A 27,014-nucleotide genomic window follows, 5' to 3' on the forward strand; every position below is an offset into this window, starting at 1 on the left:
GTCTACTTCATGCTTTGAGTATAAACTTTGCTGCTCAACCACAAGCAGTTTATTGTAAAACGTTTTCTTTTTCATTTTCTTCTTGTTTTGCCTCTCACACTCCATATCAGCAGGATAAACAGACCAAAATTGTTCCTGTCCTGTACTAAATTATGCTGTCCTTCACTGTCCAGGAGGAAGGGAGGAAGGGAGGAAGGGAGGGAGGGAGGGAGGAACTCTATACCTGAGGTCCAGAGCAATGAGTCACTCAAGGACACCTGATGGACACTAATGATTTATATCTACTGATAATATCTGGATTCCTCACCCTTGTGTTCCTCTTCTAAAAGCTCTCTATTACTCCAGGCAGAGAAAATCACAACCTCTGGGGCAGCAGTCCCAAGTTCCTCCTTTGCTAGCAAGTCAAGAAAACCTTTTTTTCTTTTTCTCAAATCCTTGTGCTTGTTATTTGATTGGCAATGGAGATAAAGACCAAGCTTTTGATATCATCCCAACTCATTGACCACAGGTCCTGTAATTTTGTAATTTCTGCATATGTTGGTCCCTTTCTGAATCTGTGTCAAGAGTTTTCCTAAAGACACAGAGATTTTGATATGTTGTGTCTATGTTCTAATTTACCTCTAAGAATTTTTTAATCTCTTCCTTGATGTCTTCTGTAACATATAGTTCATTCAGTAGCATATTGTTCAGTCTCCAGGTGATGGGGAAATTTTAATTTTTCATTTTGTCATTGATTTCCAATTTCATTCCATTATCATCTGATAAAATGCATGGTAATATCTATACTCCTTTGTATTTGCTAAGAGTTTCCCTGTGGCATTATATATGGTCTATTTTAGAAAAGGATCCATGTGCTGCTGAGAAGAAAGTGTATCCTCTTGATACAGGTTGAAATATTATATATATATATATATATATATATATATATATATATATATATATCAGTTAAGTCTAAGTTATTGATCGTGTTATTGAGCTCTGTAGTTTCTTTATTCAACTTTTGTTTGGAAGATCTATCCATATTGAATTTGTAAAAAACAAATAAACAAAAAAACACAGCATGTTGATTTCTGCCTTTTAACCCCTGCAATGATTGATATTTCTGTAAAATAAGTTTTCATAAAATTTTATGTCAGGAAGAAAAGTGTAACTCAATATGGAACATTCAAAGAAATGAGATCTTCTCTGCAGGCTGTCAACAAATATCAGGGAAAAGCCAAGCAAACCCCCTCCTCTACCAACTTCCTTTCTCTTCCATCGATGCTGCATATAGGAGATTTTTTTCCTCCAGTGAGCTCCCCTCAATTCATTCCCCAGCTGCAATGAATGGCGCCCTTCCTGAGGGAAACAGGCTCTCTGTCCTTGAAACTGCCAAGGTGGGTTCATGTTCCCCCTGCTGGCAGCCAGGGCACAGCACAGAAAGCTCAGAGATCACTGTTGAGTTGTTCCCAGCTGCCCCCTGTTGGATCTCCACTAAATGGTTGGACATTGATACACAGGTGTTTAATGTCACAATTTTATAAAGTGCAAGGGGAAATGCATCAAAGCAAGTATCCTGTGTTTTAGTGAATAGAAGCAGTGAAAGAGGGCATCCCTGTCTAGTTCCAGTTTGTAGAGGGAGTGTCTTTAATTATTCTCTATTTAGAATGATGATGGCCTGAGGCTTAGCATAGATAGCCTTTATGATGATGAGATACACCCCTCTATCCCTAGTTTTTCTAGTGTTTTGAACATAAAGGGTGCTATATTTTGTCAAATGCTTTTTCTGCATCTATTGAGATGATCATATGATTCTTATCTTTGAGTCTATTGATGTGATGAATTACATTTATTGATTTCCTTATGTTGAACCAACCTTGAACCCCTGGGATGAATCCCACTTGATCATGGTGCACGATCCTTTTGCTATGTTTTTGTATTCAATTTGCCAGAATTTTATTGAGAATTTTTGCATCTATGTTCATTAGAGATATTGGTCTGAAGTTTTCTTTCTTTGATATGTCTTTGTCTGGTTTTGGGATCAGGGTGATATTGGCCTCATAGAATGAGTTTGGAAGTGCTACTCTTTTTCTATTTCCTAAAATAAATTGTAGAGTATTGGTATTAGTTCTTCTTTAAAGGTCTTGTAGAACTCAGCTGTGTATCTATCTGGTCCTGGATTTTTCTTGGTTGGTAAGCTTCTGATGGTGTCTTCTATTTCGTCACTTGGTCTGTTTAAATTGTGTATATCTTCCTGATTCAATCTGGGCAAATTTCATGAGTTAAGAAATTTGTCAATGCCTTTAATGTCTTCTATTTTATTGGATATAAGTTTTTAAAATAATTTCTTGGTATTTCTGTAGTATCTGCTGTGATATTAACTTTTTCATCATGTATGCTGGATATTTGAGTTTTCTCTCTCCTTCATTAGTGTAGCTACTAAAAAGTTTCTTCTCAGCAAAAGAAACAATCTGTTAGGTGAACAGAGAGCCTACATCCTTGGAACAAATTTTTACCCCTCATATATCAGATAGAGCACTAATCTCTAGGGTATATAAAGAACTCAAAAAGCTAAACACACACACACACACACACACACACACACACACACACACACACAAATTAACCCAATCAACAAATGGGCCAAAAACCTGAACAAACACTTCTCAGAAGAGAATATACAATAAATAAAAAAAATATGAAAAAATGTTCATCATCTCTAGCAATTAGAGAAATGCAAATCAAAACTACTCTAAGATATCATCTCACTCCAGTCAGAATGGCAGCTATTATGAAGACAAACTACAGTAGTATTGGCAACGATGTAGGGAAAAAGGTACACTCATACACTGCTGATGGGACTGTAAATTGGTGCAGCAATATGGAAAGTAGTATGGAGATTCCTTGGAAATCTGGGAATGGAACTACCATTTTATCCACCTATCCCTCTCCTTGGTCTATACCAAAAGACTTAAAAACAGCATACTACAGGACACAGCCACATCTAAACATAAAAATCTATGTTTATAGCAGCACAATTCACAATAGCTAAACTGTAGAGCCAACCTAGATGCCCTTCAGTGGATGAGTGGATTAAAAAAATGTGGCATATATACACAATGGAATATTACTCAGCAATAAAAGTGAATAAAATCATGACATTTGCAGGTAAATGGATGACATTGGAGAAGATAATGCTAAGTGAAGTTAGCCAATCCCCCCCAAAATGCTGAATGTTTTCTCTGATATAAGCAGGCTGACTCTTAGTGGGGTAGGGAGGGGGAGCATGGGAGGAATAGATGAATTCTAGATAGGGCAGAGGGGTGGGAGGGAAAGGGAGGGGGCAGGAGATTAGCAAGGATGGTGGAATGTGATAGATGTCATTCTCTAAAATGCATGTGTGAAGACACAAATTGATGTCAATATACTTTATATTCAACCAGAAATGTGAAAAACTCTGATGTGTATATGTAATAAGAATGCATTCCGCTGTCATTTATACTTAAAAAACAATAAAAACATTAAAACAAATATTTAAAATTTTTAAAAAGAAAAAAATTGTAATGCATTCCACTTTCATTGATTTTCTTTTAAAACAATCAATAAAAAATAAATGAGCACTCTTTGCTATTGCTCCTTTGACTTTTTTTGCATGGGTCTATGTGTGAAGTCTGTATTCTTTTCTATTTATTGATGCACTATCATTTCCTTATGCTCACCCTGAATTCTTGGGGCTTTATAATAAGCACTGGAATGAGAAGGTATTATTTCTTTAAATATGTTATTCAGGATTGTGTAGGCTATTCTACGTTTTGAATATTTTGTGAAAATCTATAAAAGAGGTTAATGAAAGTCTGATTTGGAATGTTGTATTGACCAAGTGAAGATGAATTGGCATCTTAAAAATATTTAGTTTATAAATAATGAAAAAGGTGATCTGTTCATTTATTTAGATTTTATTTCCTTCCCACAATATTTCACAGCTTTTGGTGGATATACTTTTGTACATAGTGTGCTATATTTATACCTGTTCCATTTCTTAGTAATTTTGTAAATGGCATTTTTTAAAGATTTAAAATGAGTTGTTTATTGCAGGTGTAAGGAAACTCAGTGACCTTATGTCTTGACATGGTAGGTCGTTTTCTGTTAGCTCCATCTACCATCACTAATAATAGCAAAAGCAATTCTAAGCAGGAAGTGTGAATCTGGAGGTATAGCAATTCTAAGCAGGAAGTGTGAACCAGAGTTCAAACTGTACTACAAAGCAATAGTAACAAAAACAGCATGGTACTGGTACCAAAACAGGCAGGTGGACCAATGGTACAGAATAGAGGACACAGAAACCAATCCACAAAATTACAACTTTCTTATATTTGATAAAGGGGCTAAAAATATGCAATGGAGTAAGGATAGCATCTTCAACAAATGGTGCTGGGAAAACTGGAAATCCATATGCAACAAAATGAAACGGAATCCCTTTCTCTCCCCATGCACAAAAGTTAACTCAAAATGGATCAAGGAGCTAGATATCAAATCAGAGACACTGTGTGTGATAGAAGAAAAAGTTGGCTACGATCTACATACTGTGAGGTCCGGCTCCATATTCCTTAATAGGATGCCCATAGCCCAAGAGTTAATTACAAGAATAAACAAATGGGACTTACTTAAACTAAAAAGTTTTTTTCTCAGCAAGAGAAACAATAAAAGAGGTAAATAGAGAGCCTACATCCTGGGAAAAAATTTTTACCCCTCACACTTCAGATAGAGCCCTAATATCCAGAATATACAAAGAACTCAAAAAATTAAACAATAAGATAACAAATAACCCAATCAACAAATGGGCCAAGGACCTGAACAGACACTTCTCAGAGGAGGACATAAAATCAATCAACAAGTACATAAAAAAATGCTCACCATCTCTAGCAAATAGAGAAATGCAAATCAAAACCACCCTAAGATACCATCTCACTACAGTAAGATGGGCAGCCATTATGAAGTCAAACAACAATAAGTGCTGGCGAGGATGTGGGGAAAAGGGTACACTTGTACACTGCTGGTGGGACTGCAAATTGGTGAGGCCAATTTGGAAAGCAGTATGGAGATTCCTGTGAAAGCTGGGAATGGATCCACCATTTGACCCAGCTGTCGCCCTTCTCAGACTATTCCCTGAGGATCTTAAAAGAGCGTACTATAGGGATACTGCCACATCAATGATCATAGCGGCACAATTCACAATAGCTAGTCTGTGGAACCAACCTAGATGCCCTTCAATAGATGAATGGATAAAAAAAAATGTGGCATCTATACACAATGGAGTATTACGCACTAAAAAATTGACAAACTTGTAGAATTTGCAGTGAAATGGATGGCATTAGAGCAGATTATGCTAAGCAAAGCTAGCCAATCCTTAAAAAACAAATGCCAAATGTCTTCTTTGATATAAAGAGAGCAACTAAGAACAGAACAGAGAAGAAGAGCATGAGGAAAAGATTAACATTAAACAAAGACGACTTGTGGGAGAGAAAGGGAGAGAGAAGGGAAAGCATATGGAAATGGTAGGAGACCTTCAATGTTACACAAAATTACATATAAGAAGTTGTGAGGGGAAAGGGGGAGGGAAACAAGGGAGAGAATTGAACAACAGCAGAGGAGGTAGAGAGGGAAGATGGGAGGAGAGGGGAGGGGGTATAGTAGAGGATAGGAAAGGTAGCAGAATACAACAGTCACTAATATGCCATTATGTAAAAATGTGAATGTGTAACCAATGTGATTCTGCAATTTGTATTTGGGGTAAAAATGGGAGTTCATAACCCAATTGAGTCAAATGTATGAAAAATGGTATATCATGAGCTTTGTAATGTTTTGAACAACCAATAAAAAAAAAAGAGTAGCTCAGATGGGGATCCACACCTTGCCTTGACCTTTATCCCAAAAGACTTGCCCCTGAGGTAGAAAATATCCTGTCCTTCAGGGGTAGTTGTCCTGGTTTTCCCAGCACCAAGTAACATACTGTATGCACTCAATTAAAGTTAATTTTGCATGAGTCAATGAAGGAGTAATCCAATAATATTTCTGAAGCATCCTTAGCATCAATATGTAGCCTGTGCTTCATGACGCTTTCCTTACACAATCTCTCTTACTTGCAGGTTACCTGGCAGAATTCCTTATCTTTATTCACCAGATCCACATTTTAGAGTTGTAGTTAGTTTTGCATTCACTCACACAAGCATTTATACTGTAACCACTATTTGCCAACCACTGTTTCACAGCAGCTCCACCATAGAGCTACACTCACAACCCAGCAGAAAGCATTTCTGGAAGGAGTGAGACGATGGACTGAATCCTCTCCTAAAAGGGACAAAATTGGGCTACTTCAATTATTTTTTTCTACTTGGTCTCATGGCTTTTCAATTACAAAAGCCATGCATACTCTTTGTAAAAAAAAAAAAAGACACATAGTTCACAGAGGTTTATCAATTAAGTCTAAATTCCTCAGAGAACTGAGAAGAGTTCCCTTATTTTGACTTTCCAAAAGTATAAGTATGTTAATATATACCTATAATTGTTTCAAAAACATGGAAATGCATATCTCCTTAACAGATATTAAATTCAGCACAATGGCCTATGGGCAGAGAAATGAAGGAGGTTCTCATTCTCTATTTTTTGTTTGTTTGTTGACATTGAGGACCTTACATGTGTATACTTAAAATCTGATTAAAATGAGAGATATGCAGTGATATTTTATAAACTAACCAGTGCACAATATGATAGTTAACACCCAGTGAGATGAATAGTAAGTACTAGTTTTCCCCTCCAAACTCATGAAAGAATAGAGTTTGAAACCTAGCTTGAATATCCAACAAATTACCTGGGGATTGCCATTAGGAAAAATTCAGACTTCCTCCCTCTATCAATATGTCAAGAAGAAAGCACTTTCTCCTGACCCTACCCACGAGCACATTGGTCTAATGCATCATCCATAGTGTCTCACACAATCGTCCAACCCAGCCAGGCTCTCCACCATCCCCAAGTCCTCACCTGTGGTGTCCTCATGCAGGCCAATGTCAAAAGCCAGCTTATCAGTTAAAGACCACCAGGTGGAGAGGCAGCACAGATACTAAATCACAGAACCAGAAGTGATTGCTCAGCATTTATTGTCACGGTGGAGTCCTATTCTGACAACTAATTTGATCTCTCTCTCTCTCTCTCTCTCTCTCTCTCTCTCTCTCTCTCTCTCTCTCTCTCTCTCTGCTGCTTAGCCTTTTTCTAAAAATCTGGATCCCTCTGAACAAAGCTCAGATATTTATTGGCTGAGGCAAAACAGCCCTAGCACAGCATTCATTAGGAGCAATATTTAAAGGAAATGTGTAATTTTTCCCCATAAAAGACTAAGGAAATGTGTCACAACAAGACAAGTAACTGCAGATGTGTTTCTACATCTCTCACTTCATGTGATATATTCATGATCCCCAGCTAGAGCACAATGTGATCTGACAGTGAGAACTGGATCCCAAGCAGAAATTGAAAAACTATTCAATTTTATGTTCTACTTCTGTTTTCCCTTCATTTTTTTAACTCTCTGAAATCCATCCAGAATTACTTGGATTTGGTGTGCAGGATGAAGTTTGATTGTGCCTGTGTTTCCCTAGGAGGAATTGGTTTCTCTCCAGACTATCATCGCCTCCAACCCTTAGGTTTTCCTAACTGTATGTTCATGAAGTTTTGGGTCATTTTTCAGACCAACTCTCAGCACCTTGTTATGTGCTATAAGGAAGAGGACACAAAATAAATGTGGTATGAGCTTGCAGTACACCACCATCTGCACAAAGCACACTCAGAGCCAATAATTATGGGGACATGTGAAGAGGACACAGAGAAAGTTCTGGGGATTAGGAAAGTCCAGGACCCTCTCCAAGAGCTCTGGACAATTAAGGCAAAGGCTAGAAAATTCTCATTATGGAGCAGGGTCCATCCAGCTAAATGGTGGGTAGGGAGTGTGTGAAGGCAGGAGATGAACTGATTGGGGGGGACTTCAGCACCATTGATGTGTCATCTGTGTGAGCTGGAGACTTGGAATTGGCCTGCTGACTATGATGCACTGGCTCTCATGGTAATAGAAGAGGCTTCAAGGGTCTCCAAACCTGTACTGAGTAAGCACAGGACTCTGTATCTGACCTGGAAACAGGCAACCCACAGGAATCCCTGAAGTTCAAAGGCTTCAGATATGAACTGTGTTAAATGTTTGTTTTTATTACAGAAAAAGTAACAACTTTACATTACTCAGACTTTCCAGACAAAAACAATGTGGTGCCTGATGAAATCTTCTACAAATTTCCTCAACAATATTACAGTCCTCAGCACTGCAGTTATTAACAGACAAATTGTCTTCTAAGTTTCACAGTAACATTGAGGTAGATATAGATGCTATAATTATCCTACTAACTTCATTAAGTTCCATGGAAGCATGGACTTGGCATATTCACTCTGTACTCCACACCGTATAGTGCCTAGCACACAGATGTTGATCAAGCAAAGTGATTAAAGGACCCAAAGAAATTTCCAGACAAAATTAAAAGTTTAAAAACCCCAAAAAAGTATCCCATGCTGTGTGGTGACAAAGTATGCCTGAACCTAGACCTCAGCATCAACATGCAGAGTAGACTCAACTCTAAGACACCCTTAACACCAAAATGTGAGGAGTAACCTCAGCTTAGCCACCACTGAGGAGATAGTGGCTGGGTCAACAGATACCAGTGACCAGTTTTGTTCATGGTGAACTGGGATTCTTTTTCATAGTTTTAACTAATTTGTGCTTGGGCATAAATTTTAATGCAATTCATGTAAAGATACCAAAGCAATTCTTCACAAAACTAGAAAAAGCAACCAAGACATTCATGTGAAAAAATAAGAGATGCAGAATAGCCAAAGCAATACTTAGCATGAAGAGTGAAGTAAGACATATCATAATAGTATAGCTTAAACTGTACTACAGAGCCATGATAACAAAAACAGCATTGTATTCCCACACTGACAATGAATGAATGGGCTGGGTAGTGGCTCAATGGCAAAGGGGGCAAAGCGCTTGCCTCGAATTTCCAAAGCGGTGGGTGAAAAATAAATGAACGCCAGCAAAAAGGAAATAAAAAAACTTTATCAATATATGAATTCTTATTCAAAAACATCTGCTCTGCATTTTTCAGGATATCTGTCAGATGATCCCTCATCCTTTACCTCTTCAAAACAATTTTTCCCCAAAGTTGGGAGTCATGGAACGTGTCTTAGTCATCTCTCTTCTGAACCTATGCAAGAGGTGTCTTGGATGTGTAGGATGTAATCTTGCTGAGGATCAAGGTCTGATCTGGGGCCAGCTTGGGAAGCATTGCTGGTGATATCACATAATAAGAACTTGTTAAAATTCAAATGCATGCATGAACAAATAATATAGAACCAAAAGATATTATGATTAAAGGTGAAGAAGAAGCAAATAGGGCTGGGTGTGAGGCACTGGCTTAGATTCTCAGTACCAGATACAAACAAATGAATAAAATAAAGTTCCAGAGACACCTTACAGAGCTCAGGCTCTTCCCAGATGCACTGCAGCTGGGGCCCAGTGTAGCCTGATTTCATCCTGCCACCAGCGGGATGCTCAGGCCCAGCCCAGGACTGCTTTCACTCACCTGCCACAAGCAGACCTGCCAGAGCTCATGTACAGTCCAGATCTGACCCCACCGACCTACACAGGCGGCCAGACACAGGGTGGGCTTGCATGCATCCCTCAACCAGGAGAACTGCACCTAACTCAGGTCCAGCCCAGGACCACCTTCACACACCAGCACACACGCACTGAAGCTCAGGATCTGCCCAGATCAGCCTTACCAACCTCCATGGAGTGTGGGAAAAGGTAGGTCTGGATCCATCCCAACATTGGCCGACCCTCCCTGGAACTGAGACTCAGGCCAGGACTGCCTCTTCCCACTGGCAAACCACTGTAGGAGCTCAGATCCAGTCCAGATCCATCCTTCTCCTCCACGGGAGAAGGGGCCCAGGGTAGCCTGAATCCATCCACTCATGGTGAGACTGGCGCCAAAGCTCAGGTCATGCCCAGGTCTGCCTCCACCCACCAGAAGCTCCCTCCAGAGCTCAGGTTTGGACCAGGACAGACTTCCACAGACAGACACTCCCCAGTGGCCAATCACAGCCTAGATCAGCCTTGACGACCTGAATGGTAGCTGGAGCCCAGAGTAGTCCCCAGTCTTTCCTGCCACCAGCAGATCCCCCCCCCAGATTCTAAGGCTCCCCCCAGATAAGCCTTGCAGATGTGCACAGGAGCCTGGGCACAAGGTAGCCCTGGGAATATATGGCCACCACCAGACCTTCACCTGAGCTCAGGTTCGCCCCAGGACTGACTCAGCCCACAGCAGGCCCCTACCAGAGCTCATACACATCCCAGATCGGCCTTGCTGACCTGCAAAGGACCCACAGCAAGGAGAGGCCTGGTTCCACACCACCACCTGCAAAACCCCACCAGAGCTCCAGCTCTGCCCAGATCAAACTCGATGACCTGGCAGGAGATGGAACTCCACCCCAGGGTAGCCCAAGTTCATCCAGTCACCATGAGACTGACACCCAAGCTTAGGCTCCGCCTAGGACTAACTCTGCCCCCTGGCAGTCAGACTTAGAAGTTCATCCCCAGCCCAGATCAGCCTCTCCCATAGTTGTGGGAGCCTGGCCCAAAGCAGGCCTGGGACCAACTGCCAAAAACAGGCCCCAAGCAGTGTTCAGGCTAGACATAGGACAGCCTCTGCCTACAAGCAGAAACCTGCCAGAGCTCATCCATGGCCCAGATTGACCTCACTGACCTGCTCCAGAGCCCAGCATGGGGAGACCCAGTTCCATGCCGCCATCTGCAGAACCCCACCAGAGCTCCAGCTCTGCCCAGATCTAACTTGACAACATGGCAGGAGACGGAGCCCAAGCCCAGGGTAGTCCAAGTCCATTCAGGCACCAAGAGACTGGCACCTGAGCTCAGACTCCAACCACAACTGACTCTGCCCACTGACAGACAGTAGCAGAAATTCTGCCCCAGTCCAGATCAGCCTCACTGACAGGCACGGGAGCCTGGCCAAGGTAGTCTTGGGACCAACTGCCACAAGCAGACCCCTAACAGAGCTCAATCTGGCCCAAAGTAGGCCTGGGATCAACTGCCACAAGCAGGCCCCAAGCAGAGCTCAGGCCAGACACAGGACCACCTTCTCCCAAAGGCAGAGCCCTGCTAGAGCTCATCCATGGCCAAGATCAGCCTAGCTGACAGGCACAGGAGCCCGGGCAAGGGGAGGCTGAGTTCCATCCTGCTACCTGAAGAACCCCACCAGAACTCTAGCTCTGCCCAGATCCAACTGGAGGACCTGGCAGGAGACAGAGCCTGAGCCCAAATTCATTCAGTCACCATGAGACTGGCACCAGAGCTCAGACTGACTCCGCCCACTAACAGTTGCTAAAGTTAAGCCCCAACCCAGATCAGCCTTGCTGACAGATGCAGAAGCCTGGCCCAAGGTAGGCCTGGGACCAATGCCCCCAGTAGGCCCCCAGTAGACCTCAGGCCAGACACAAGACAGCCTCCAACTATAGGCAGACCCCTGTCCGAGCTAACATGTGGCTCAGATCTGCCTTGATGACTTGTGCAAGAGCCCTGGCAAGGGTAGGCTGGGTTCCATCCCTCCCCCGGCTGACCTTGGCTCTGCTGAAGTCCTCCTGGCTTGCCTGCACAGGAGACACATGGAAGGGTAAGCCTGGCTCCTTCCTCCACCAGCAACCCCCCGCTGGAGCTCAGGCTCCTCCAAGATCTTGAGGATGTGAACAGGAGAGCTAGCAAGGATAGGACTGGTTGCATCCTGCCACAGGCAGTACCCCAACTCCTCCAGCTCTGCCCAGTTCTGCCTCACTGACCTCAGGGTAGCGCGAGTCCATCCAGTCAACCAGGAGACTGGTACTGGTGCCTAGGTTCGGCCCAGGACTGCCTCCGTCCACCAGCAACTACCACTGGAGCTCAGATTTCTCCAGGACGAAGTCTGTCTACTGGAAGACACCCGCCAACCTCAAAAACCTGAGCAAAGCCCGAGCCCAGTGTTGGCCCGGTTCCTTCCCGCCACCGACAGACCCCCGCTGGAGCTCAAGCTCTGCCCAGATCTGCCTCGCCCACTTGCACAGGAGCCCAAGCACAGGGTAGCCCTGGGTCCATACTGCCACAGTGGAACCCCCCCATACCAGCCTGCAGGCTCTGCCAGGAATGCCTGTACCCACCCGCAGACCCTGCTGGGGATCAGGCTTGACCTAGGACTGCCTCCACTCACTAGCAGCTCCCGCTGGAATTCAGGCATCGCCCAGAACCAGCTCTACCCACTACCAGACACCCATGGGGTGTCAGACCAGACCCAGACCAGCATCCAGGACCTGAGCAGGAGCAGGAGCAAAGGGTAAACCCTGGTACTTCCCGCCACCTGCAGACTCCAGCCAGAGCTCAGGCTCCGCCCAGATTCACCTTGCCAGCATGCATGGGATCCCCGGCCCAGGGTAGCCCCGGATCCATACACCCGCCATCATAAGACCCTCACCAGAGCTCAAGCTCAACCCAGGCCTGCCTCCACCCACTGGCAGCTCCCACCAGAACTCAGGCTCAGCCCAGGACCACCTGGGCCCACCGCCAGACACCCATGGGGGGGCTCAGTCCATCAGCACAACAGCCTCAATGACCTGAACGGGAGCCAGAATGCAGGGTAAGCCCTGGTCCTTCCCGCCACTGGGAGACCCCGGCCAGAGCTCAGGATGGGTCCAGATCTACCTTGCCAATGTGCACAGGAGCCCGGGCACAGGGTAGGCCCGAGTTCATCCTGCTACCGCCAGGCCACCAGAGCTCAGGCTAGGCCCAAGACTGACTCCACCCACTGGCAGATCCCCTCCAGAGGTCATACATGGCCCAGATCCACCTCAGCAACCTCTGCAGAAGCTGGAACCCACATTAGGCTAGGTTCCATCCCGCCAGCCAGCAGACCTAAACAGGAATTCAAGCTCTACCCACATAGGCCTTGCCATCATGCAAGGGAGCCTAGGCACAGCGTAGCACTGGTACATCCCCGCCAGCTCCAGACCCCTCACTGGAGCTCAGGCTCAGCCCAGGACTGAATCCGCCCAGCAGCAAACCCCTCCAGAACTCAGGCTCAGCCGAGATCATACTGCCTGACCTGCAAGTGAGGTGAGGCGCAGGATAGCCTGGGTGCTTCCAGTCACACAAGACTCCCTCAGGAGCTCAGGCTCCACCCAGTACTGACTCCGCCCACTGTCAGACCCCTCCAGAGCTCAGGCCCAGCCCAGGACTGATTCAGCCCACTGGTAGACACCTGCCAGAGTCCAGCCCTAGCCCAGGTTAGCCTCGCTGACAAGCATGGGAGCCTGGCCCAAGGTAGGCCTGGGACCATCCTGCTACTGGCCAATCCCCACCAGATCTCAGGATAGACCCAGGACCACCTCCGCCCATAGTCAGACACCTTCAGGAGCTCAGGCTCAGCTCAGATCAGCCTAGTCCACCTGTGTGGGATCCCGGGCAAGGGTAGGCACAGCAGCCAGGCCAGTAGAGAGCCCAGGAGAGAGACCTCCAATGGCCTGGGGCCTCAGGAAAGGAGTCTTAGAGGACAAGAGGCTGAGTCACAGGGAAGGCCAGGGAGGCAGAGGCAGGTGGAGGGTCAGCAGCAGGCACCACCCAGCACAAGCACAAGCTGACCTGCAGACCAGGGCACCAGGTGGGCAGGACAGGGAGACCTGCCCAGCCAGAGGCAGACAGAAAAGAAACTTAAGGAAGGTGCCCAGAGGAAAATCAGTGGAAATTCTCCTCAGTTCTGGCCAGAAGGCTCCATCCTCCAAATCCACGAACACAACTGTCATCACTAGATCCAGCACATCAAGGACACCGGCAGCAAGCCACAGAGCACAACAGCCCAGCTTCTGAGTGAACAGTCGGGGGGCGGGGGTTCACCCTAACACACAAATTACTGTGAAGTTCATGAAATGATGACTCAGTTCCTGGCCATGGGGAAAAGGCAAATCAAAACCCCTGGTGACATAGGAGACATTTCACATCACCCAAGAACGGCCAGCTCAAAAAGCTAGGCAGGGCCAGGATGTGGGGCAGCTGGACAGCACATGCCCGCCTTGACATGCCTTGCACACTGACATGAGCCTTGTGCACACACACTGGGACAAGAGTGCTCCTGAAGCTAAGATGACGCACTCGATGGTCCAGCACCAGACATCCAAGAGCCACGGGCATACCTTCCCAGACCACAGGCAACACAGGAGTCCCCAGCAGCTTCCTCCACAACAACCCAAAGATGAAACCCAAAGACAGAGACCACAGGATCATCCATCAATAACCAGGGGAAGGGACAGACCACGGCATACTGACCAGGTGAAAGTTCACCTGGCAACAACAAAGGCATGATCCTCGGTCATGCCAAATCCCAACACAGGATGTGCGCCCTGACACTGAGAGCACCCCCAACCCGTCCATCTGGAACTCTAGGCCACGGAGGGAGAGCGGAGCTCCAGCAGAAACAGGAGATGGACTGAAAAGCCTCCACCTGACCTGAGGTGTGGCCCTGCACCGGTCCAAGTCACTGAACGTGCTCAAGTCACTGAACGTGCTCATGATCCTGTGCATTTCTCTGACATTTCTACCTCCGTTCAATTACGGAGTTTTGAGATGACCGTCAGAGCGAAAGCCACGCATCATGGAGCAGTGGACATCAGCTCATGCCTTACCATGCAGGTCGCACTGGCCTCGTTCACATGCCACGGCCATGTGCACACAGTGTCCTTGGTCACCTGAAGCCTGATGCTCCACTCTGCAGCCCGGTTCTTTGCAAGGGGCAGCAGAGGGCGCACCAGGCACGGGGTGCCCTCTATAAGCACCACGCGGCCACTCACCGCCCCCCCCCCCCCCCCCGGTTATAAATGATGCAGTTGTGCAAGATCCACTTGGCGTCAGCTAGGAAGGCCTCTGTGCAGCCGTACATTTTCTTTTTAGTGTTCTAAGAACAGAAGCCACGGGGCACAGAAAGAAGTGGCTCCACACCCAGCAGAACCACTTGCTCCTCACCCCATCCTCTCACCACCACTCACCAAATTGATTAAGGCTCATCCACTCATTTCCCATGATCCTGGGAGATCTATGAACCAATTTTTAAAAATTCACCACTGAATTCATCACAGGAACTTGAATTTTGTCATCTTAACGCAGCTGTCATTTGTTAAGAGGTTCCTTCCTAGAAGAGGCTGATTTCTCTATTTGTATTTATTATAAAGACAGGTCTCACATGAGCCTCCTGAAAACTCAAAGAAGCACACATCACTATCCCCACTTCACACAAGCTATGCCAACAGTATGAAAAATGTATCCTCTTCTTCTTTGGTGGGACTATTAGGGAAGAACCCAGGGGCACTCTACCACTCAGCCACATCCCCAGTCCTTTTATTCAGTTTTTATATCATTTTGAGTCTGGGTCTCACTAAGTTGCTGAGGCTGGCCTTGAATTTGCAATCCTCCTACCTCAGCCACCTGAGTCACTGGGATGTCAGGTGTGCACCAACATACCCAGCAATATGTCCTCTTCATAGATACTTTTCATTACCCATATTGATATCAGCACCATGGTGGTGTGCATGATCTAAAGTGTTACAAGTATAATTTTCACCATGGAATTTTAGCATGAACTTGGAAAAACACCTTCAGGCATTAACAAAATAGCCTTATCGTCTGAGAAGCCGATTCTAAGAAACCACGTCCTTATTGCCAATCTGGAGGTTTCCTAGTGACTTAAATGTTCTCTTCTTCCTTCCTGCTGCTCTCATTAGCACCTCCAAAAGAAAGAGAAGAGGACATAAGGCGCAAATTGATCAAATCACTAATTCCTAGAAGTATGGCTCTTTCAAGTAGAAGCTGGAATCACTCCCAGAAGAGCAGGGAGCACATCTCCCAGGACACCCTCATCCTCTGGAAGGACGTCACAGAGGAAACAAAGTGAGAGGACCAAGAGTTCTTCTCTCCAAATAAAACTGATCTAACTTGGAAGTGAGGAGCTGCCTTGGCATCTCCACACCTGGGGCCAACACAGGAGGCTCTGAGACAGAGGCCAGCATTTTCCAGTGTACAAAGGTCCATGGGGTGGATAATATATTCTGTGTAGTCGGGATACTGTTCCAAGGAAATGGGCTTCTGGAATGCATTTGTCTGTAAGAGAAAAGGTACACATGCACAGGCCAGGAAGACCATGCTCCAACCAACATGGGATCGAGAAGCTGAAGAGAACCTCTCTGAAACTGCCAGGAGGAGGCCATAGGCAGCTCCACTGGCCACCATCCCAGGCTGCCTGGATGTTGATAATCCTGGGCCCAGATGAACTGGTTGGGGTTTTGTTATTTGCTTTACTATCAACATACACCCAAGTAGCAGGTTCTGTCCCCTTCCAGTGAGGCTGAGAGTCCCAACACACCAGGGGTCACTTTAGAGCTAGGCCACACCTAGAGGAACTCATCACCACCTAAAGATGACACATCAGAAAAAGTCTTTTGGGTGCCAACAGATGTTTCTGATACGATGGGAAATTTAGACAGTGAGATTTTGTTCCTGTTTTCAGAGGTCAAATTGCCTTCAGTACAAGAAGTGTGCAAAAAGTCTTTACCTTCACCCATTTGCTTAAGCTCTAACTTGACTCAGCTCAAGATGGCTGGGTAGTATTTATTTAGCATTTTTTTTTAAATCCAAAGATTTAATTAAATACCAAATTATACTCAAGCAAAGAATTGGGACAGATTTCCTTTTGCAATCACCTGTGTTCACTTCAATACAGAATGAAAGTTTGACCACTGTAAATTTAAAAATGCTCCAGAGCAGGGGTATGGCTCATGGGAAAGGCACTTGCCTAGCATGTGCCAGGCCCTGAGTTCCAGAATAGAGATTTCAACAAAATCGGTGACTTTACACCAAACAGGGTGAGAAAGTAAAAGCTTTTTTCTATGTGTCCTTTGGTTTAAAACTTGACAGAGTTGACAAATCTAAATACTCTTTTTGTAAATAGTCATCACGTTCAATCACTCCACAGTAAAAAAAAAAAAAGAAAAAAGAAAAAAAGAAATTAAAAGATTTTTTCTTTTCTTGTGGTTCCAAGGATTGAACCCAGGGCCTCACACATACTAGGCAAGCTCCTTCCCTGGCCCAAGATTTTTTGTTTTTTAACTAAACTAAAGCTACTAGCACAGTTTTGCTTCCATCAATTGAGATTTAATTCAAGAGATAAATAGGTAACTAATTCAATATCTAATTGGCACATCTTAAATTTTTTCATCATAACAAATTTCAGAATATCTCAAAGCAAAACTTTTATTTGTTTAAAGAAACAAAACCATAGTGGTCACTAAAAGCAGTGAGATACTTGGCTACTTGACTTAGAAAGCAAATCATAAAGGAGGGACCCATCCTTAAGCTTCTTTAGATTCATCTGGAGGGAGACAGAGTCATAATATGTCCATTGTGTCATCATATTATTTTTGACAGAAGACATTCCTCTGCCATTTTCCTGAAAACTATCATAAGAATAACAGACACACCTAGGGTATGGCAGGCACTCCCAGCAGGGTGCCATGTGAAGGCACAGCCAAGCCTGGCAGCCTTGCTGTCATACAGTTTCCAAAAGTAGCAAAGGCTATTCAGCAGAACTCATTTCACAATTGACGGAACTAACCAGATTCTCACCCATTATGGAAATCCCCCTGGTTCCACACTAGACCTCAGTTATAAATAAACAGGGATGTCCTCCTCTCCCTGAAGCAGAATTCCATCCAGGCTGAGGGAAGGAGCACACAGCCCTCAGGGCCAAGGGACTGTGAAGTTCTACTTCTCAACCCATCCGGACTTTAAGGCCCCACTGACTACTGAACCTCATGCTATTTCCTGACTAATCTCCTTGGGGACACGGAGAGTTCACTACAGAGAACTCACTGAATGGCACCGTACCTGATGTTTACTTGACAGATTTAAAATGGGAACACACAAGACAAGTCCAAAGAGCCCGGAGAGGGATTTGAAAAGCAAAGCCAATGAGCAACTCGGAAAGCTGCTAACAGAACTAAACGGAGTCTTATCTTCATTTACGCTTACACCAGTGGACCAATCCTCTTACCCCTGGCTGTTTCATTTTTTTAATGGCAAACTTGAGCAGGTAGGAGAGCTGTTCAATGGTGAGCATTGTCGTGGCTTTGCTCTGGGTCTCAATGCACTCTGCTACTGTAATCTTCTATGAGTCAAAAATCATACACACACATCTGGTTAGAAAAAAGAAAATCACAGAGCTATGGGTTTTTCTCCTTCTATTTTTTCTTTTCTTTTCTTTTTTTAACATACACATAAAAAGAGATTTCCATCTAAATGTTAATAGATGTTTCCCTTGGCAAGGACTCCAATCTACCAGACCAAAATATACTGATTCTGTGGGTAGACATTAGAAAGCAACCAGCCCACTGACTACCTTACAAGGAAGTGTCTCCAGCTCAGACAGATGACAGGATCTGGGGAAGGTTGGGGGAGATGGGAATCTGGAAAAGCATCCTTATCCCAACCTCGGTTCTCAAGAAGGGGATGTGAATGGGAAGGTCACTGATGCATTTGGGGGGGGGATCTCCTCCCAAGATGAACTTTCATCAGCTGCTTATCTCGAGCCTCTTGAGACCAGAGATATTGTGCAGGAACATGGCCCAGCACTGTCTGATGGCAAGAGACAGGGCTCCCTGCAGGAAGAACATGGGAGTGGGAGTAGACTAATAATTAATAGGACTCCATTGTTCATCAGCACTGATATGAACTCACTTGGGATTCATGGGCACATTTCCAAAGGGCAGAATCTACCTGTCTGTCCACAAAGGCAAGAGATGTCATTTCACATGGGAAAGTCCCATCAAAGAGGAGACAGAAATCATGGAAAGTAGATTCTGCAATGGGACTGTGATATCATATCTTGGGGATTCAGAAGGCCCATGTCTCAGCAACAACAAAAATAGCATCTGCTCCTAAGTCATGCAATGTTCCTCAGCCATCTGTAAAAGGAGCATGGATAATTTTTCTTGGATAATTTGGACTGTTTCCACTCTTCACTTCTTTGGGAACTCTCAGATGTGTCTGGTTGGTTGTTGAGGAGAAGGACCACCCAAGAGTCACTAGGAAGTTAGAAAGGCTGCATGATGCACGCATCTCATCCCTGGGCTACCAGAGCCTGAATAGCAAGTCTTTCCAGCAGCCTACCTTACCAGGCAACCCTGGAAGAAAATCAGGCTGTGGATCATGCACGCAGAAGTCCTGATTGTTTGAATTGCAGTTTGTTTGTGGGCTCCACCCAAGGAGAACACTCGGGTTACATGCCCAACTGTCCCTCACTCCCTCACCCCCTGCTCCTACTTCCCGACTGGCACTGCCTGGAAGTGCTATATGAAGCCCTTAGGAAACCTTTGTTGCATAGGAACTGAGGAACGGAAGCTCACCCTGAGGCCAGGGTAAATCAGCTGGAGAATGAGGATAAAATCCTTTTGCTAGACAAAGAGATGCCAGAAGAATCTTCCTCTTAGAGGACCACTACTTGTTCTGCAATGGGATAAAACAAGTGGGAACAGTCGCTTAGGACCAAAGAACACTGGTGGAGGGTCCAGGTCTTGTTCTAGGTGTAGCAGAACAAGATCTGGCTCCAAACACAGGCGGGCATGGGTGGGCAACACCCAGCCCATCTCTGTCTCCGTGGAAGAGTGACCAAGGGAACCAGCAGCCACCTTCCAGCCATTTCAGAGGCAGAGTGCCATCCCAGGGTCTTCACCAGACCAACTCGATGCCTGATTGCTTTTCACCTATTTTCTATTTTCCTCCTTTCCCTGCACAGAAGTAGCTGCAGGGACACTATCTGTGACTTGTTTTCTTTTTCCACAGAAAACATCTGGGCAGCCCCTCCAGGGCTCCCCAGACACATCTTCATGTGCAATCTGAGGCCAACGTGCCTTGGGATCCAAGAGACATTCTACACCAAATTACTTTCAGATGATTCTCTTGTTTTTAGCATTTGAAAGAGCCTCCTAGTCCAGAGTTGCCAAGAACAGATGCTGCCAAAGAATGCTGCAAGTCCAGGGACTGGATAGCTTCAAGCAGCTCTTGGCTACCCACGAAGTCTACGCTGCTTTCACTGTCCCCCTGCTCTGCCCAGGCTGCACCTTTGCCCAGAAGGTTCCCACAGAGGGAGGCAGGGCCCACCTCCATCAGGTACTTCTCAAATCTCAGGGGGGGGGCCTTTCAGGCCTGGACATTTAAAATGGAACGCCCTGTGGCTCCTGAACTCCCTACTCCCCCTCTTCAATTTGCACCTTTCTTCAAACTCAATATTTCTAACTTTATTTTCACTTTTGTCCTTTTCTGTTAAAAGGAAAGTGATCTGTGCCTACTTTTCTGAGCACTATCCCATCTCTGTTAGAAATATTTGTTGTATGAAAGAAAGACTCAGATGGCACAGCCACCACCCATAACACAGGGCCCAAACTGGGCATCCCAGGTCGGCGGCACACCCAAGAGAAGCTGTGCAAGAGTGTTTCAGACCATGTGAACTGTTAGCAGTTCAAAAGTTATCATGTAAGACGTGCATTCCAGAAGAAGAAAGGTAGTAGCAGATGTCAAAATGATTCAAAGACTGAAGAAGAACCCAGACAATATTCCATGTGATCATTTCTCCAAGAGCTGCAGGACCACAGCCAGGGACAGATGCTGGACCAAAAGAGGGGTGGCCAGGACAGAAAGGGTGGGAGGCAAGAAATATCTTTTTTTCCCCTTATCTGGATTATTAGAAAGTTTGTAAGTCAAAGGAAGAGAAGAGAGAGGAAACAAAGCAGGTAATGTATTCATTCGTTGGGAACTAACCTCACATTCAGGACAAAACCAGTCCCCCTCTGGTTCCAATGTCAGTCTCAGACACTTAGCGTGATAAACCCAGGGACAGAGCTCACAGCAAAGGACTTGGCCTTCCCAGTGACAAACCCAGCAATAGAAATCAATCTGTCCATTCTGTGGTATAACATCAACAGGGTCTGTGGTGAGTGGCTGCTTCATACAGTAAAACGGACCATGTCTTAGTTATGACTGAAATGTAGGCAAGAAAGACAGATTTGGTTTCAAAACAAATGTGCATTCTCAACAGGAATTTGAACAAGTACATCAATAACAACACAAGAAAATCACAGCATTTCACATCTGCTAAACAGTCGAGCTAGCTGCAATTCCTCTACTGTCCACAACATTAGCAGGTCATTGGATAATTATGAGGGTCTTTCTCCCTCCCATTTTAAAAGGCCACAGATTGAACACTAGTGTCTCAGAGTCACCATGCGGCCCTGGCATATGTAGGTACAAATTTTAACTACCACTAAACAGCCGCATGACCTTGGACGGGTCTCCCCACCTCTGGGCCTCAGTTTTCTCATCTGTAAAATGAAGGTGAGATACCTAACATCACGGGATTATTGGGCTGTGTTCAAATGAGAGGATAGAATGTATGGAATTAACACAGTGCTACCATCACCAATGTCATCCCCACGGTTAAGAGCACAACGGACACAAGTTCTTGGTAGTGGGGAGGGAACCCACCTATATGGCAGGCAATAGCTCTACCACTGAGCTACGTCCCCAGCCCAATATAAAGTATTTTAAAGGTCTTCTTAAATTCCCACCCTGGGGCCAAGTGTGCTCCACCAGGAGGATCCCAAGTTCAAAGCCAGCCTCAGCAACTTAGCGAGGCCCTAAGAAACTCATGGAGACCCTGTCTCTAAAGAAAATATTAAAAATGGCTGGGGATGGTGTGGCTCAGTTAAACATCCCTGGATTCAATCCCCAATACCAAAAATATAATAATATTTTTTTTCTTTTAAATTCCCCCTGGGGATACAGCTCAGTAGCAGAGCTGTATCCCCAGGGGTAGTAGTTCAGCCTTCAGGAGGCCCTGGGTCTGATAAGTACCACCATAGAAGAAAAAAAACAGAAAAACAGAAAGCTTCCCTCTAAAAGTCCTGAACTCCGAATATATGAAAAACAGAAAAAAAGTGCCTGCACTTAAACTTGGCTCAGCTCTTGATAATAACAGGTCTCCATCAAAAATGGAAATGCATGGTTTGCTTTTCTTACAAGGCCAGAATGGCTTTCTTTCAGAACACTGGAACACAGAAAAAAACCAACGGGGTGGGGGGAGAAATGGACATAAGTCAAAAGTCAGAAAACTGTTAATCCCACCCCCCACACACACCAGAGATGGAAGGGATGAGCAGAGCTGACTGCTTGTGACCCTATAGGGAGGGATGTGGAGTACGCTGAAGGCTGACATTAGCTCAGCCTGACACTAGCTCAGCTCAGTGTCTGCAGGGAAGATTCTACTCAGCCTGGGGTTGCTGGATTCTGCTAAGTGCTTTAGTCTAAATCTTTGTGTCTCCCTCAAAAGTCCCAAGTTGGTATCTTCCAGAAGGCAGGGCCTCTGAGCACTGATGAATGGGCCTTATCCAGGAGGATACCAGAGGCCCTCACCCTCTACCACAGGACACCCTCTATCACACCTCTATCACAGAACACAACTGTGATGGCACTTGATCTCGACTTCCAGCCTCCAGAAATTCCTGCTGTTGGTAGGTCACCCAGCCCATGGTGCTTTGTCATAGCCAATCAAACAGCTAAGACAATTAGTGTTTATAAGAACCCAGAAATGCAAGCTTTTATTTGAAATCTCATGATCCTCAGAGGTTGGTGACTGACAGAAATCATGACATATTGGTCAAAACAACATATGGGGAAGGGGAGGGAAAGGAAAAGTAGGTATCCAGGGACTGAGGCTGGGGCTCAGCGGTAGAGCTCTCATCTAGCATGTGCGAGGCCCTGGGACCACATAAAAATAAGTAAATGAAATAATGGTATTGTGTCCAAGTACTTCTAAAAAAAATTTTTTTAAAAGTAGGTATCCAGTATCATTTCTTATAAATTCCCTATGAGGAAAACAGAGATTGCACATGAAGAATATTGGCCCTACTCTGCCAGCATTTAAAAAAAAATGCTGTTCGGAATGACAGGGTCAAAGGTCAGGGACATCTTCCAGTTTCAGTGAAGGTCACTCCATCTTTGCTAACAAAAGTCTCTGGGCCTTTGTGCCTTGGAGTTTTGGATCAGAAATGAAAACGTGCAATGGACCGTAGGATGTTTTAGTCCAAAACCCTATTTTAGGACATAAACTGAAGCTCAAAGAGAAAGCCACTGATGTGGCCACCTGGTGATTCCCCCAGCTGCCATGAACTGGAAAGATCCCGTGTCTAAGAGGAGCACCTCCCATATCTGTGGATACTGGAGAGGACAGGAAGTGTGCTCAGGCCCTGTGTCCCCCGACCTGGCCCTGCTGTGTCCATGGCCGAGTGCCTTCTGCATCCACAAGTTCCCACCCTGTGGCAACATAGCCCTGAACACTCACTCAGGCTGTTCTGTCTGTAGAGCCAGGATCTGAGTCTGCTGGTCCAAAGCAGGGGACACCAACTTACAGACACATCAGTTGGTCATGAGGTTTCTGTGCCACAGAAATGGTCTTCACACAGGGTAAGAAGGCAAAGCAGCAAATACCCGAGTGGATTAGCTTCCAGAGGAAAGAACTGTGAGCAAATCCTTAGAAAACAGTAGGGACTCCCACAGTGAGTGTACATGGGTGTGCATGGGTGTGCATGGGCAGAGGGAGGAGACAGGAAAGGACAGCTTCTGGCCAGGAAGGACATCTGCTCTCAGGACTCCCTGGGAACTGGAAAGGGAGTGTTGGCTCAGGAAGCCAAACTGGTGGTTTAATTAAGGGCTGAGGGTTATCTGACCACCATTTTCTTTCTGATAGCTCTGAGGTGGCTCCAGGGCAACTGTAGCGGGTCCTCACCAGCTTCTGGGACAGAAGGAGCAATTCAATCTCTGTGTTTTCAACTGTAAAATGGTGATGCACATGGCCCTTCCTGGCACAAACATTCAGACTGACATAAATGTTTGCAACGGCAGGTGACATGGGGCAAATGCTGCTTTGGTATCATCATGAACGCTTTTTATTTCCCCAAGTAGTTTTTCCAAGTGCCCCTGAAAACACACGTGGGACCCCCCAGTTGCTCCTCCTTCAATGGGATCCCTAACTGACAAGGCAGCTACCAGCCACAGGCAGCCACATCACTTTAAATAGAATGAAAAAACCAAGTTGCTCCCTGACACTGGTCGATTTCGAGGGCTCATGAGCCACACGTGACTGGGTTGACACCAGACGTCAGGGTCTAGGATACATGTCAAATCATTCTCTGGCGATGGAGCCCAGCTGCACTTTTTGTTTCTGCTCTTTCCCTGTCCTTTAGTCCCGTGAGTTTCCATGACAGCCCTGGGGCCTGAGCAGCAGTGCCAGGATACCCAATTCCATGAAAGAGGAAACCAGACCCATGGAGGTCCACGTGCCCATAGTCACAGAGCCAAGGGCAGAGTTGGCAGTTCACTCTACAATTTTGAGAATGAAAATAGATTTGCGCTGGACACACGCCTCTCCCAGGCCCGGGCACTTAACGTGGCTAGGGCTCTTCCCCTGAAGGCAGCAATATCGTCTAATTCAACCTTCCATCCCCAGGGCCCACTCCAGTGCCTGATAATGCACAGAACAGATGAGCTGGTCACCAGGAACTGCTGCTCAAGAACCACTCAAGGCCCCTTGACCGCACAGTCCACAAAGGGGTGGACACTTCTGCCAGTGAGCCCACAGTGCTCTCACGTTCCCTATTTGGAATGTCTAAGCTGCACCAGAGAATTTTAAAGCCAGAAGGTTCCCTAGATGAGACCCAGGATGGTGAAAAGGTTTTCCCAAGCCTCTGACAATCCTGTCAGCCAAGGGGATGGGGAGCCTGTGCTCAGGGGAAGGAGAGGTGACCCTTGAGCCATGCCTCTATGAGGGGCCATACTCTTCATTTTACAGATGAGAAAACGAGACCACCAGGGAGCTGTGTCACCCAGCACTGGTCAGCAGGGGAAATCCTCAGGCCACCCGGGAAAACAGTCCTAAGAGTATGGAAACATGAAGCCAAGGAGAAGCCCCAGCCCCTCAAGAGCTATATCCTCATCTCCTCTGAATCACTGCTCTGTCTCCAAACAGATCTGAGAACCCGCTAGAAACCTCACACAGGCCCCTCTGAGCTGCTCTTTCTACACATGCAAATGACAGGCAGCACCAGAGCAGCCTGCTAAACAGATGCTAACCCAGCTCTGAGGAACAGAGCACTGTTGCCCACTGGCAGCCTGCTGCACGGCCTTACCTGCTCCTTGCTGTTGCTCAGTAAGCCAGGCTTCTTTTTCTTTTTAATTGGGCTTGTTGAGGTGTCCTGCAGCAAGTGGCCATTGGAAGAATGTGGGGGGCTGGGGGAACTTTCTTTTCTGGGATATTCTGTCTGCAGAGTCAGGATCTGAAAGAGACACATAGGACCACACATTCTTAAGCACCAGGGTAGCCAGGATCCCATAGGAGGGTGAGTGTGATGTGATACATTTTTCCCCAAACTAAAGGTCATTTGAAAGTATACTCCTCCTCCTAGAATATACTTGCCCCCCTTTTTATTGTCCAAGGTCAAGGATGTGCATGACTATTTTTTTTGGGGGGGTACTATGGATTTAACCCAGGAGCACTCTGCCATTGAGCTACATCCCCAACCCTTTTTAAAAATTTTATCTTGAGACAGGGTCTTCCCAGGCTGACCTTGACCTTGTGATCCTCCTGCCTCAGCCTCCCAATGAGCTGGGATTACAGGCATGAACCACCACACTCCACTCCTACGTGATATTTTTATGAAATCTTGGTTGGTTGCCAAAACAAAAAAGTTCAGGGCCCACAGGCCGTGATGACATGAGATAAATTTGAGCAACAATCCCACGTTGGGGTGAGAATGAGTCTCCACCTTGCACACTCATCACTGTTCCCAACTGTGTCCCTGTTGACAAGGCTGCAACCAAGCTCCTAGGAGGCGTCACATAGGCGCCTGCTGCTGTTCACATGCCCAAGAACTTCTTTTCCACACCCACAAAAATGGCCAATCAGGAAACGATGAAAGGCAGGTCACCAAGGCCACACACCAGGGCAACGACAGCACCTTTCTCTGTGCAGAAAAGGATAGCTGCTGTGTATGCTCACAGATGACAAAACAGAACGGGTAAAAAGAATGACATTGCCCATCGGAAAGTTCTCCCAGCTTTCAGCAGTGGGCACTCTGAGACCTTCCTCCCAAGAAATCAATACAAATTACATTCTTATTGATTCTCGCCTGAAAAGTACCAGCCCCCATCTTACCAGACGCCCCTCATTTCTAGCCTCCCTCCCAGTCAGAATTTCAGTGTATCCTTCTACCACCATCCATTCAGTCTTCACCTGCAAGGACCAGAGTCCATCCCGTGCCCCAAGGTGGCCTCCTGGGTTATGGACAATAGTGGCACAGTTTGGCACAGCTGGCATCCTGAAGAGCAGAAGCTACAGACACAGGAGAGTGGAGAGTGCATCCTGCACACCAGGGCTGGGGCAAGATGTAAGATATGGGAAGATGACAATCCCCAAAAATGTTCCTCCTGCAGCTCAGCACGGGGCAAGTCTCAGCACGCAAATCACCCTGCACCACATCTCCTGCCTTCAGGGTCCAACACCACTATATGCAAGGCCTCCAAGTGTCTCCCTTTGGTTTGGGAAGGCAGGCAACCTCTAGCAAGTGCACAAGGCCTGACAATGAGTGGACACTCCTGCCTCACCACCAGGCATCCAGAAAGTTCAGAACCAATGATCAGCAGAGGAAATTCAATACTAACCACAGGTGTCCTGAGGATGAAGAGCCCAGGGTCTGGGGAAGCATCCCACAGACACCAATTGGAGGCCCAGAAAGCCCAAAGGGTTGCCCCCAAG

The 27,014-nt window shown here is 46.0% G+C and overlaps 1 long non-coding RNA gene across 1 annotated transcript in view; it reads right to left on the reverse strand.

Annotated features, from left to right (window-relative positions):
* LOC144370606 (uncharacterized) overlaps window positions 1-27,014 on the reverse strand; it is a 100,859-nt gene that overhangs the window by 68,322 nt on the left and 5,523 nt on the right. Inside the window, exon 2 of the long non-coding RNA XR_013430516.1 lies at window positions 25,390-25,536. This is a non-coding gene — a long non-coding RNA (uncharacterized LOC144370606). The remainder of the gene's footprint in view (window positions 1-25,389; window positions 25,537-27,014) is intronic.

The sequence above is a fragment of the Ictidomys tridecemlineatus genome, chromosome 14 (assembly GCF_052094955.1).
Source record: "Ictidomys tridecemlineatus isolate mIctTri1 chromosome 14, mIctTri1.hap1, whole genome shotgun sequence".
NCBI classification, from domain to species: Eukaryota; Metazoa; Chordata; class Mammalia; order Rodentia; family Sciuridae; genus Ictidomys; species Ictidomys tridecemlineatus.